The sequence below is a fragment of the Engystomops pustulosus genome, chromosome 2, assembly GCF_040894005.1.
Source record: "Engystomops pustulosus chromosome 2, aEngPut4.maternal, whole genome shotgun sequence".
Lineage (NCBI taxonomy): Eukaryota > Metazoa > Chordata > Amphibia > Anura > Leptodactylidae > Engystomops > Engystomops pustulosus.
In genome coordinates, this window is record NC_092412.1 from 145,004,212 (window position 1) to 145,019,481 (window position 15,270).

Genomic DNA, 15,270 nt, shown 5'->3' on the forward strand with positions numbered 1-15,270 from the left:
CATTTTGTACATGCGTTATTCTGGGATGCATGAATCTGACAGAGAAGCAACAGAAATGGAAAAAAAAATACATTTTGCGCATGTAACTTTTGAAACATGTCAATAGACTTTAAAGTTACATCTGCTTGCAGGTCTTTTAACTTTTGGGTGAATCCTGGTGTAGCTATACACTCATCGGCCACTTTATTAGGTACACCATGCTAGTAACGGGTTGGACCCCCTTTTGCCTTCAGAACTGCCTCAATTCTTCGTGGCATAGATTCAACAAGGTGCTGGAAGCATTCCTCAGAGATTTTGGTCCATATTGACATGATGGCATCACACAGTTGCAGCAGATTTGTCAGCTGCACATCCATGATGCGAATCTTCCGTTCCACCACATCCCAAAGATGCTCTATTGGATTGAGATCTGGTGACTGTGGAGGCCATTTGAGTACAGTGAACTCATGTTCATGTTCAAGAAACCAGTCTGAGATGATTCCAGCTTTATGACATGGCGCATTATCCTGCTGAAAGTAGCCATCAGATGTTGGGTACATTGTGGTCATAAAGGGATGGACATGGTCAACAACAATACTCAGGTAGGCTGTGGCGTTGCAACGATGCTCAATTGGTACCAAGGGGCCCAAAGAGTGCCAAGAAAATATTCCCCACACCATGACACCACCACCACCAGCCTGAACCGTTGATACAAGGCAGGATGGATCCATGCTTTCATGTTGTTGACACCAAATTCTGACCCTGCCATCCGAATGTCGCAGCAGAAATCGAGACTCATCAGACCAGGCAATGTTTTTCCAATCTTCTACTGTCCAATTTCGATGAGCTTGTGCAAATTGTAGCCTCAGTTTCCTGTTCTTAGCTGAAAGGAGTGGCACCCGGTGTGGTCTTCTGCTGCTGTAGCCCATCTGCCTCAAAGTTCGACGTACTGTGCGTTCAGAGATGCTCTTCTGCCTACCTTGGTTGTAACGGGTGCTGATTTGAGTCACTGTTGCCTTTCTATAAGCTCAAACCAGTCTGCCCATTCTCCTCTGACCTCTGGCATCAATAAGGCATTTCCGCCCACAGAACTGCCGCTCACTGGATGTTTTTTCTTTTTCGGACCATTCTCTGTAAACCCTAGAGATGGTTGTGCATGAAAATCCCAGTAGATCAGCAGTTTCTGAAATACTCAGACCAGCCCTTCTGGCACCAACAACCATGCCACGTTCAAGGGCACTCAAATCACCTTTCTTCCCCATACTGATGCTCGGTTTGAACTGCAGGAGATTGTCTTGACCATGTCTACATGCCTAAATGCACTGAGTTGCCGCCATGTGATTGGCTGATTAGAAATTAAGTGTTAACGAGCAGTTGGACAGGTGTACCTAATAAAGTGACCGGTGAGTGTACATCATGATGACTGGTATATTGATGCAACACGATGTACAGAGGCAGGACCTAATAAACTGGCTGTCAGTTTTATGCTTAAAACCATATTATTAAAATGTATTATGGGTACAATCCTACTATTGCAAATTCTAATTCCCTCCTGGGCCAAAATAAAAAAAGTAAAAAATTTAAAAAAATATGTACAACATTCAGAAAACCTCAACCAGAGATATACATGGAAAAATATAACGGTTACAGTTTAATGGGGAGAGTTCGCTAAGGAGAGGACAGAAAAGACAGGGTAGTCAGCTTGTCTTTGCGCATCCTAAGCAATATGGGACAACCACAAAGACAGTTCCTCTGTACGTTTACATGGCTCAGAAAAGGTGAGACACCCAGAAGTTCAACATCTCCTCAGTTTTACAACACAGACCAAGTAAGATGCCATCACAGATGTAACAGTACCCCACCGTTTTACATGGGGTCACTACACCCTCATCGGTTCCACCAGGAGGAGATTCAGGGCATAAAGAACGTTGCCTGGGACCCAGGTACACTCCTCAGGGCCATAACCCTCATAGTGCACCAAATATTGAACTCTATTATTGAGTTCCGAACTCTGAGGCTTTATCAGAGCTAGGCAGAACAGGAGGAACATACTTCTTCATTAGAGACTTATGGAAAACATTGTTGACGCAGAGGGGCTTATTTACTAAGGGTTGCATATCGCGCTTTTGTTGGACTGTTCACGGTTTTTGAGATTTATGCAGCTAAGACAAGTACCATATTTTTCGGACTATAAGGCGCACCTGAGTATAAGGTGCTACCATCAATAAATGCCTGCTAAAACATCTAGGTTCATATATAAAGCGCACCGAATTATAAGGCGCACCTTACTATAAGGATGATTGACCAGCAGGTGGCAGACCTGTGCACTGTTCAAGGCAGATGTTGTCTGTAAATAAGGTTCATATATAAGGCGCACTGGACTATAAGGCGCACCTTTGAATTATGTGAAAATCAAATGATTTTTTGTGCACCTTATAGTCCGAAAAATATGGTATTTAATAGGAGTTTGCACTGGGATTGTGTTGCACACGATCAAATTGTGGTGCAGCTGCGCTGGCTTTCATCCAACAGAAATCAGGAGGCAGGCCATTGGACAATCCAACTGATTTGAACTGAGCGTGGGATTTAAGATTCAAATTGTGTTGCAAGACAATGCACTTACATACACCAGGAAGAAGAAAGTGAACCCTGGCGGACCTGAGCGGGGAAGCGACACATGCAGGATATCGGGCACACAATCTTTGTAAATCAGGCAAGAGTGCCTGATCGTCAGACACTCTGTACCTCGTGAACTCCAGCGGCCATGTAAGTAAATGTGCCCCAGAGGGTGTAGGCTAACTGTGTCTAAAAGACACTGAATTGATATTTTTGTTTATTGAATAAGGGCCCATATAGCATGGAGTAAATTATCCAGATGGAACCCTGAGATGCAGGCTTTTAATTGACAACCATACTTGCTCTTGCAGGGACCAAGCGACCATTTCAGGTCTGTCTTAGTCTCTTCTTCTGTCCATTCATTTCAAAATGTAAATCAGAAGTGAAGGAAAGATATCCAGGCATCAATAGAATTCTCTACAGAATTTGGATACAAACTGCACACCTCGATCAGACACACAGATTTATCAAGCTGTCTGAAAGTCAGAATATTCTTTTTTGCCCATGGCAACCAATCACAGCTCCCCTTTAAAATATTCATGAGCACTGGTAAAATGAAAGCTGAGCTGTAATTGATTGCCATGGCCAACTATGAATATTCTGACTTTCAGACAGCTTGATAAATCAGCCCCAATATTTTCAGTAACCCATCTAGATGAAGCATGTGATAAAAAACAAGGAAAAAATGTGTTAGCACTGAGGAGCTTTTATAGAGGGATCAAATGACACATCTTATAGAACCCATTACATACCCACTAGATAACTATTTTACACTGAGAATCAGGCAAATCTGTTATAAAATCCATAGCTATACCTATCTGGGGCTTTTTGGGAAGAGTGAGTGGATGAAGGAGCCCCAATGGTGAAGAATGAAGTACCTTAGACCTAACACAGACCTTGCATGCTGTAACAAAACCCTGATTATCATGAGACCATGATGGCCACCAGAAGGACCTAGATAACAGATATTTTGTTCCAACAATACCTTGGTGTCCACCTAGTACCGAGGTATGTATTTCTTAAAGGACTCGAGATCGGTAAACAGTTTCCCTAAAGGGACATTATCAGCAGCTTGATTTTGAAAAAGAAATTAAAATTAATGGCAAACAAGCTTGCCTTGGATTTAATATCTAAGCACTGTCTAAATACGGTAAGTTTTTGTGATCAGTTATTACTGTAATTCAGTGTTTAGCTCTATGTCTTCATTCTTTAAACGCCCATTTAATGGCCAAGTGTTCACGATTCCTTACATCATAATTGTGCTTTGAGGAGGAGATTTTTCTTAAAAAAAAACAGCTACAGATTACTAAGGGATTTAGGAACCAGGAACAAAACATCACCCAACCTCACTTCAAGTGTCAACCTCCATAATAAAAGGTTGATTCAAATCAGTTGGAATTAAGACAAGCTCAAGACAAGACTGTTTCCCCCACTTCACAATCTTGGAAAAAGAGTCCATGAAAAGAATTATTGCAAAAAGTGGTAAATATTTTTGTCACAAAACATTGTATCTAAGGCTGTATTTACACAAACGTATGCCCACTTGATTTAAGCCGGACTGGCATACGTCTGGTTCAATGGACAGGAGGACGTGCCCACAAGCTTGCGGCCGTACATTCGTCTTGCACACAGTCGTATGAATGCGGCCTTAGCCAAAAGCTAGCTTAACTGAACAAAAAGTAACAATTATCCAGTGGGCAGAAATTGCAGGATCCCTAATTGGCAGATTTTATGGAACTGCCATCCCTCTTTCTTGCATACATTAGTTTCCCATCTTATGTTAGCAATGTGGTATACCAGAACCAAGCTTAATACATAGGTACTATACCATAACAAAGATTACTATAAAGATATGTTGTCAAAACCAAATACTGCATAAATACACTACAAAAACCAAGCCTACTACATAGAAACAGCATCTGTACCAAGATTATATACAGAACCAGAAACAAGCAGAGTTATACTATACCAGATTTATCACAGTGTTTAATCATGGATGTCAAATCTGACATTGTATAAGACTTTCTATATGTAAAATGCCCTCACATGAGAAGATAACAGAAAATCACAGCATAGAGGTGGCGGTGGGGTGATGGGCTATAGCAGCACTTAGTGTTAATCTGGTGACACACAGAGACAGCTTATCCCTGCAGATTTAGCAATACAAAAATGGTGCACCTTATTCATATAAACTTAATACTGGTAATATTGTTGGCCCACTGGAATGAACTGCAGACAGGACCCGATTCATTGGGGGGGATTTACTAATTCTGGCACACGGCTCTAAGTAAATAATGGGTAGACAGTAATAATCAGTTATGCGCCATAGAAATGCCAACATCAATGATATGTGTGCCAAAATCTTACATGGACTGTGCCTTAATTTTGCCCTCTGACCATTTTTTTCCTGGTCTATTGTGTGCCTAAAAATGCTGGAAAAATACACATAAATGTGATGGATAATGTGTAAAAGTTAGGCCACGCCCACTTGCGCAAAAAAAAAGACAGAGGAGTTGGGATAGTTGGAAACATCTGTTCTTTCTGGGGCAAACCCATTATAAATTATCCACAACAATTCTGCGCCCAAAAAAAACAAAAGATCCTGGCATTTTTTTAGGCGCAGATACAACAATAAATGTCCCCCATTGTTACTAATCAGCATTATAATGACATATAGGGGGGAATTTAACAATGTGTCTAATGTTCCACCAGTTTCTAACTGGAAACGCTAGTTTTTGCTGCACCAGATTTATCACTGTGATGATGAATTCTGGTGCAGTATAAGACTGTCGGTAACTACTTTTAGTGGATCTAAACTGTGCACGGACTGTTCCCTGCAAACCACGCCCCTTTCTTGTGAGGTCACGCCCATCTCCCATAAAAGCCTTGATAACTGTGGTGCAAGACATTTTAGACTATAGACAGAATTGTGGCGTAAGTGAATTTATAAACACCCCCCGCCCCCCCCCATAGTCTAAGGGTTTTTCTCTCAGAATGTATCTGTTTGTTTGTAGTAATATGTTATATTAGAAATCTCATAATAATTCGTAATGTATATATTTACCATCATTTGGTGTTAGGGCACCAGAAGCAGTGGCTTTGAGCTGTATATCAGCTGACACCAGGCTCTAGCACTTGATCGGAGTTGGCTCTGATCATGAGTGCTAATCCCTTGCACACCACGGTCAAGCATGACAGCTGCGTGTAAGGTTGTTCCCCCTAAGGATCGGACCCCGCTTATTGGGGGATCCAATCCTCTTCTGGGTAGCCCCGAGAACTGCTGAAGCAGTCAGATCCCTACCGGGTCTGAGTGTAAACTGTCTGTTCATCTGCATGCCAGACAGTTTACACTGCTCTACAATGCATTCGTATTATTGATCAGTGTATTGATCTTGAACCGCTGGTACAAGTTCAAGTTTGTATGAGTATAAAAAGTAAAAAAAAAAAAGTTTAAAACATTTAAATAAAAACAACATTTAATAATGTATAAAAAACACAAAAAACTTCCACATATTTGGCATTGCCGCATCTGTAACAATCTGTATAATAAAACAGAAGTTTTATTGTACCCTCATGGTAAACGATGGAAAACCCCCCAAAAAAACTTAGAAAAAAGATAATTTTTAATTAGTACCCTTAAAAAAAATGCTGTAACAAGTGATCAAAAAATGTTATGCACTCTAAAATATGACAACTAAGAAGAACAACTCCTCGCAAAAATAAGCCCCTACAGATTCGTCAGCCGAAAAATAAAAAAGTTATGCCTCTGAAAAGATGGTAATGCTAAAATGAACAAGATTTTCTCAAAATTAGTTTTTATTCAGTAAAATTGAATAAAATACACAAAACCTCCACATATTTGGTATCACTGTGTCCATGACAATCTGTATAATAAAATAGAATAGTTAATGGACCCGCACATTGAACCCCATAAAAAAGGTTCCAAAAAAAGATCATTTTTAATTAATACCCTTTAAAAATTGCTCTAAAAAATGTGTTAAAAATGTTGCTTGCTCCAAAAGAAGACCATTATAAAAGAACAATTCTCACAAAGATTTTTCAGCCAAAAAACAAAATAGTAATGCATTTGAAAAGGAACGTTGTGGAAATTTTTGTCTTTTAATCCATTGTAAATGTTTCATTTTCCACCCAAAGTGAATGTATTGTCAAAAAATATTACACATTATTATTACATAATATTTATTACATAATATTATATTATATTTATAGAATGCACCTCCATTTTGTATTAACTCCTATAAAACACCTAAAGGGTTAACAAACTTATTAAAAGTGCTTTTTTATACGATGAGGGTGCAGCTTCCATAATGGGGTAATTTACAAGTCTTGCTATTACTTAGCCCTCTCACAGTCATTTGAAAGTTGAGCAGGTCCCTATAAATACAGGTTTCAGTGATTTTCCAAAAAATTTGAAAAAAGGCACCAAATTCTAAGCCTCATAACATTCTAGTAAAATACGTAGAGTCCCTGCCAAAATAAAGCAGACATTTGGAAAATGTAAGTTATGCATTAATTTGGGTGCTATGATGCTTCAAAAGTAGAGAATGTAGAACTTTGAAAATAAAGAATTTTTTAGTTAGAGTTAAAAAGGGGAAAGCTGGACCATGGAGCCCAAGCCCTTTCGTCTGGCTGTGTCTGTGACTAAACAGGATTCCCCCCAGATGGAAGCCTTGGTTATGTCAAATGTATCATACAAGGTGTGCCACTGTAATATGTTCAGATATTTCCCTATATGCTAAAATAAAATTCTGTACTTTTGAAAGAATAAGTTAGTGGCTCTTTAATATACTAGAACACACATTTTATTTAGCACAACAAATGTCCTCACAAGTCACTGTAATAAATTTTTTCCTTAACTTGAAAAATCTACCACTAGTGTATTAGTAATTTAAGCTAAATATATGTACCTGTTGGCGTCTTCTGTGGCACATATCATCATTATGTGTCTGGTGAGAGACGGAATGGTGGAAGACACAATGAGGACACAATGAGGAATGATGTAAATTCTCTTTGGAATGTCAAGAGTTTAACCCAGGAAGAGGTATGGCGCCGTCTCACAACCACTAAGATAGATAAATCACCTGGGGCCAGATGGCATACACCTACACCCCTGGGTTCTACCTGAACTGTACCGTTATTTTCAATATTTGAATATTCCCTGAGGACTGATTATGTTCCACAGAACTGGTGCATAGCAAATGTGGTACCAATACACAAAAAAGGATCAAAAAGCGATCCTGGAAACTACAGACCTGTGAGTCTGACTTCTGTGGGGGGGGGGGAGTATTTGAGGGGTTTGTTAGAGATGCTATCCTGGAGTATCTCACTGTACATAACCTTATAACCCAGTATCAGCATGGGTTTATGAGAGATCGGTCCTGTCAGACTAATCTGACAGGACCTCCTCTACGAGGAGGTAAGTTCAAGACTGGATCTGGGGGATGCTGTGGATGTTGTATATCTGGACTTTTCAAAGGCATTTGACACCGTGCCACATAAAAGATTTGTACATAAAATGAGACTGCTGGGACTATGGGAAAATCTGTGTATTTGGGTAAGTAATTGGCTTAGTGATAGAAAACAGAGGGTCTTCATTAATGGCACATTCTCAGACTGGGTTGAAGTTACCAGTGGAGTGCCACAGGGGTCAGTATTGGGGCCACTTCTTTTTAATATTTGTATTAATGACCTTTTAGTGGGTTTACACAGTCAAGTTTCAATATATGTAGATGATGCTAAGCTGTGTAAAATAATAAATACTGAGGTTGATAGCATTACAGAGGGATTTGTGGAAGCTTGAGGGGTGGGCAGAGAAATCGTTGATGAGGTTGAATGTAGATAAATGTAAAATTATGCACTTGGGCCATAGAAACAAAGTGTAAAATTGTGTTCTAAACAGTCAATTATTTGGTAAAACTGGAGCTGAAAAGGACTTGGGGGTATTGGTGGATGGTAAACTTAATTTAAGCGACCAGAGCCAGGCGGCTGCTGCTACAGCAATTAAAATCATGGGATGTATCAAGAGAGGAATTTATTCTAATGATAAAGACATAGTTTTGCCCTACAAATTCCTAGTCAGACCACACATGGAATATTTGGAAGTTTTGGACACTGGTGTATAAAAAGGACATAGTAGAAAAGGTGCAGAGGAGAGCAACCAAGATTATTAGGGGAATGGGAGACTAGAATACAATAACAGATTACAAAATTTGGGATTATTCAGTTTAGAAATACCTGAACGGATAGTACAAGGATCTCTCCAAAGATCTTTTTATACCTAGGCCTGTGACCAGGACAAGGGGGCATCCTCTGCGCCTAGAGAAGAGGCGATTCTACCATCATAGGTTCATAGACAAAGGTTCTTTACTGTAAGAGCAGTGAGACTGTGGAACTCTCTGCCGCAGGAGGTTGTTATGGCGGACTCTATGTACGTGTTCAAGAGAGGCCTGGATGACTTTCTGGAGAGAAAAAATATCACGGGTTATGGGGATAAAACATTTATTTAATTCTTAGAGGTTTGACTTAATGGACTTCCATCTTTTTCTGGTCTTATATACTATGATACTATGATTAAAAAATACAGCAATAACAGCTTTGTGCTGCCGACCTCTCTCACGGAGCTACAAACAGTCAAGGGTTGATCCAGTAAACCCAAATTGTAAAACATAGAAAATAAGTTCTGACCGGAGCTCCCGATTCTCTTGCTTCACTCACAAAATAGAGTCACTCACAAAATAAAGTAGTTCCCACTCCTCCAGCACAAATTCCTGAGTCCTCCAATGGGAATATACAGCTATTCAGACCAACACTCCTGCGTTTCTCCTGTGACCTCCTCCGTTTGCACCATATGTTGAGATGGATCGCTGGAAGAAATTCACCCGCAGATAGCGGAGTACAGTTTAGCACTCAGGATTTATTTAAATTAAAACACACGCACAAAAGAGCAATAAAAATGCGCATATAAAACTCCAACATGGGACGCCAGTTACACGTTCTCGCCCGACCCTGGGTTTCGCCCCGTATGGGGCATTGCTGTGATTAGTCTTGACATGTCGGCAATCGTGTAAATAAAGTACTTTTAAAATATGGTAATTATCCTTGGGTGTTCTATGATGTACACAGAGCGCCTGAGGCTATTAATTATGCACACCTTCAATTTGACGTCACCAGGATTTAGCAGGGGAATGAAGGTAACTATCTCTGCTGAAGACATGCATAATTATTAGCCTTGGGCGCTTTGTGTATGTCACCAAGCGACTGAGGCTAATTACATATTTTTAAAAGTTTTTTTGTTTTACAGAAGTATCAAGACTAAAAAGGATATGTGCCGGGATCAGGTAGAAGATGGCGACAGGTATTTATTTTTAACTAAAAGGGGTTATCTCATGAAAGAAAGTTCTTAAAATTGAATCCCCTATGTTTACACAATAACGATAACTTTTAACCCCTTACTTTACAATTTTACTCAGTTTTATTACTGTTTTAGTCAGTGATAGTCAGTGTAAGATTCCAGAGTATGGGCAGGGACTCTCTAAGCAGACACTTTATGATTCCTTTGTGCTATGAGATGCTGTGTGTTGACCATGTGCTTAGACTATCAGGGTGCAGGTTTTATCTAAACTTTTATATATCACTGCTAACTCACCAATAGTACACAGTCAGCCCTGTTATAAAGACTTTATCTTGTCTATAGATTGTAGAGTAAGTCTCTGAACACAGCTGCTTGCTCGCAGGAAGAGCTTGTGCTTGTGCTGATCATGTAATGCAGGAGGGAGGAGCAGGAGGCAAAGAGCACTGCATCGTGAGAATATAGTCAAAAGGTTTACGGTCGGATCCAGAGACAACCACAATTGTAAACACCAGGACTGATAGAGACAGGTTGGAATAATATCTGTTAAATGCTGTAATTTTGTTAATAACTTTAAATTAGTGAATGTGTTATTTTGTTCTCCTGAGTATATTTTAGAATCTTGTCTTCATGGGAATACCCCTTTAAATTACTACCATCAAGTGGTAGATTTCCTTTAATGCAAAAAGTATATCGATTTTCTTAAGAATGAAATTGACATTGTCGTATTGCACAGAATTTGCATAGAAAAGAATAGCTGCTTTAAATTACTGTATTGCTTTTTTATGCTTGAGTGCTGTCTTTTATAATTTAACCATAGTTCATGACACAATAGAAAATCTTGGCTCTGCATCCCAAAAAAAACCAAAACCACAAATGTTCACACACTAGCACTGTGTAAAGTGATTGTATACATCACTCAGAAATACTTTTACAGCACTGTAGTTACAAGAATGTGCAGAGGAAACCATAATCATAAATAAATTGTAGTGTGATACTTTCCTGAATCAGAAAATAAGCAGCGGCTTTGATTTTCCATCAGCTGTATATTGACCACTCAGGCATAAGTGCGTCATCTAAGGTTAAAAAGTGGTCATAGGGCTCAATTAAGGCTTAACTAACATAATAGCCGGCATAGCATATATATAGATGTTAAAGGAGCACATATCCATTCAGAGAAGTATAATTTTTTATCACAAGGGTTGATGGAGGTAGGGGGCGGAAGAGCTATGAATAATGCTAATCAGAAGGTAAAAAATATACAGGGGAATAAAAACCCAAATCATTGTAATAAACATGCTTGCTTCTGTAGCAATCATGCTGTAGAAATGCTACCTGCCAAGTTTTGATGTGGGATATCTTCGTTGACCCTAAGATCCTTTTTAGAGATGCATATCGGTCTTCATGACCTTAAAATACAAACTAAAGCATATGTCCAAATAAAAGAATAATTTTGAGCAAACAGAAGACTCTACAGCTCACATGGCATCTATACAGGCATATTACCGGGTGAACAAAACTCAAAGGCATCCTTCACAGATTTCATATGTATGCAGGGTGCGCCACTTTCCGAATTTCTGGCGCACATTCATGGCCATTTCATTGCAGAAATTTGTGTCACATGAAGACTAGTCTAGCTGCGCCACAAAATGGCTAGTGGCCAAAAACAATGTCTAAAATGCCTTGCACCACAGTTTTTTGGCACTTTCCCAACATCTCATTAAGGTGCGTGACCTTCAGAGAAATGGGTGTGGCCTCGCGAGAAAAGGGGCGTGGCTTGCAGAAAATCGTTAGTATGCCCAAAATTCTGGCGCACAGTTTAGAACAACTAAAAGTAGGTCTAAAGTAGGAACCAACAGTCTTTTACTGCATCAGAATTCATCATCACAGCCATAAATCTGGCACAGCAAAAGACTAGTGTTTTCTTGCTAGAAACTGATGGAACCTGAGACACATTGTTAAATCCCCCCCAGAGTGTGCAACATAATTCTGTCAAGTTGCTATAATAAATATGGCACATGGTCCAAATCAGCAATGGAACGCAGAATTTTGTGGCGTTGCAGACACAGTGCAGCCGCGACCCAATACTGCCGCAGACACTTCATAAATACTTGTGCAAGCAGTTTTTCTTCTTGTGGAGAGTACAAAACCATTGGGTTCTACCAAAAAAAAAAAATCTTTCTATAATTGAAAAAATAGTTACAACAAACAGTTATAAATTAGATTTCATGTTTATTTGGAGTTTCCCTTTAACCTTTTCCCTGACAAGGACATATTTCATAAGTTCTTACAGGGTGGTTCTACAGTGACCAAGGGCGTATCTTATACATCCTGAATTCTAAGATCCTATGAATAGAGGAAATTCTCTTCTTTTTTTTTTTAGATTCCAGAAAATTTGACTGTTAGGAATCCAATCTTCACATGCAGATGCCACTCCGGAATGTGACTTTAACAATTAATATCTCCAGTTGTCTGGCACCTGACCTCTTTCAGATGACACCACATATTTGATTTTAGGTGTTAACGATGCAAAGGTATAGCCCTCTAACGTATGTCCCCTCTTTCAGCCTTTTAGCGGTGGCAATCAACATAGAGGAGAATGAATCAGCTGAAGAGAAGGGTAAGAGCTCACAGACTGTGGAAAACCCAAATATTGTCTGCATCTGTAGATAAACTTGGGGGAGAGGTAACATGGACTTATGTTCATATTATTAAATCTCTTTTATTCATAACAGTTAGAGAGCATACTTGATCTCTGATTGTCATATATTAACCCATTCCCGCACTCCATTGTAAAAGTACATCCGTGCGGAAAGCTAATTCTCACAAGCAGACATACCGTCAGGCTTCAGGCACCTTGTCACAAGTGGACCAAGAACCAGAAGCAGTGGGTGTCAGCTGTATATCACAGCTGACATTCCTCTTTAAAACCCACGATCAGAGATGTCTCCGATCGTGGGACTTTAGCCTCTTACATGCCACAGTCAAGCATGACCGAAGCCCCCTTCAGCACGCCGCATACTAGGGAGATCTGATCCTCTTCATGGCAGCCTCGGTGTCTGACAAGTGCACTGGGGCTGATCAATCTTTCCTGCAGTCAGACCCCTTCCAGGTCTGACTGTAAACTTGCTGCACATGCGTCTGCACTGCAATACATTAATTTTGGAGTGCAGTGTCTTGGATTTGAACCAGCAATCAGAGCATTGCATCCTTGCGCCAAAAGAGGCATGGTCCTGAAGGGGTTAAGTGATCTTTTATTTTCCAGTAAATAACTAAGAACAAAAAGGATAGTCATAATTCCGTACTTGGACGATTAGTTGATTGTTGCAGGGTCCGATCAGGAGCTGATCCAACACAGGGACCTTACGATTGCTACTCTCGAGCAGCTAGGCTGGATCATAAATTGGAAAAAGTCAAATCTGGATCCCAGCAAGATTGTTACATTTCTGAGTGTCTCCCTGATTTCCTCACTCCGGATGTCCTTCCTTCCACAGGTGAAGATACTAAAAATTATTCAATAAGTGTATCAGAAGAAACACAGTTGCTCTATAAGAAATTCAATGAAGCTGTTGGGACAGTTGACAGCATGTATCCAAGCTGTACAGTGGAGTCAAGATCATACCCGCAGGACACAAAATTGGATCCTGTCCATATGGGACAAGAACCTGGCTCATCTGGATTGGAAGTTAGAAATCCCCTCAGAGATCAAGGGAACCTTAGCATGGTGAACGCATCAGGAGAATTGGAAAAGAGGGCCAGCTTGGCATCCATGGCCTCTAATATCAGTCCAAACAGACGCAAGTTTTTCCGAATGGGCAGCGAATTTTGGAGGATCCTTTGCCCAAGGACTATGGCCCCTATCCATACAGGGCCGCTCTTCAAATTATCGAGAGTTGAGAGCCGTGTGAGAAGCCCTGAAAATGGCGGGGTCATAATGAAATCTCGCCTTGTGAGAATCTATTCGGACAATCTATAAACCGGAATGGTGCCTAAACAACTAAATCTTCCAATATCTAACCCAAAAATGGGGGACCCCGGAGATGGATCTATTTTCTACTCGCGCAAGTTCAAAAAATTAACCTTTTCTTCTTGCTAGAAGGGTCAACTCCTATGAGCCTACTATATACCTTCAGCCATCCTTGGAACCTGTCATTGATGTATGCCTTCCCACCGATTACTATAATCCCGAAAGTGGTGCAGAAGATTCAAAGAGAAAAGACAAAGTAATTCTAGCTGTACCCTTCTGGCCAGATGTGGTTCTCGTCACTAAGGAGGATATCTCTAGAAGAACCGATTCTCCTTCCTCCTCCCTCAGATCTACTGTTCCTGAGAACAGTAGTGCATTCAAATCGCCAGGCTCTCTAGTTGTCGGCTTGGATTCTGATAGGGAATTGCTAAAAACAAAGGGTTTGTCTCACAAGGTCATATCTACCTTAAAGGCGAGTCAGAAACCTGTTACTCGGGCTATTTACTCTCGCATTTGGAAAAAGTTTGTGTCTTTTTGTGGACCTAGGATGCTGATCAACATTCTCCTAATATTTCCCAAGAAAAAAGTTCAAATAGGTAGCACAGTGAAAAAAGGGATTCAAATCCGTTGGGTGCCGAGTGTGTGGGTCTGACCCAAGACCCCAAGCTTGCAATGATAATGAAGAAAGTAACAGAACTCGGTCTTCCAACTCAGGATTTTTTATTCACATGTGGGTACAAGGCAACGTTTCAGCTAACTCAATGTAGCCATTTCAAGCAGTGAAAGGCAGTGTTACATGGTGGGTTTAAATCCCCCGCAGGATGTGACATCATCAGTGACATTAACAATGTAAAATAAATACATAAATATATACAATAAATACAGATCAAAATGGTGATTATTGTAGTATACAAATATTTGTGCAGGATATAGTAGTGACTTAATGTGAACACAGGCAGAGGAACACTCAATACCTAGAGCAGTCATCTCTGGTTTGTAAACAAATGGTCTGCGCATGTCTGAAGGTTGCATAGCAACACCTAAACAGAACGTATACGTGGGGCAGGAGGGTCCCAAATGTAATACACTCAGGTATACTGCCAAGAGAGGTCCATATTTACCAACCAGGCGAGGGATAGCTCCCAGCATGACTGCCACAACTCCGCGATCACTCGCATGTAGTGGCATGACAACGCTCTCAGTTTGAGCTATCCCTCGCCTGACCCCTGTGGCACTCCACTGGTAACGTCAACCCAATCTGGTGTTTTCTATCACTAAGCCAATTACTTACCCAAATACACAGATTTTCCCCTATTCCGAGCAGTTGGATTTTATATAC

The 15,270-nt window shown here is 40.3% G+C and overlaps 1 protein-coding gene across 1 annotated transcript in view; it reads right to left on the minus strand.

The window, feature by feature from the left end:
- RSPO1 (R-spondin 1) overlaps nucleotides 1–7,550 on the minus strand; it is a 143,876-nt gene extending 136,326 nt beyond the window's left edge. Inside the window, exon 1 of the mRNA XM_072136764.1 lies at nucleotides 7,524–7,550. The gene's annotated coding sequence lies outside the window, so the exon portion shown is untranslated. The remainder of the gene's footprint in view (nucleotides 1–7,523) is intronic.
- Between the last annotated feature and the right edge of the window lie 7,720 nt (nucleotides 7,551–15,270).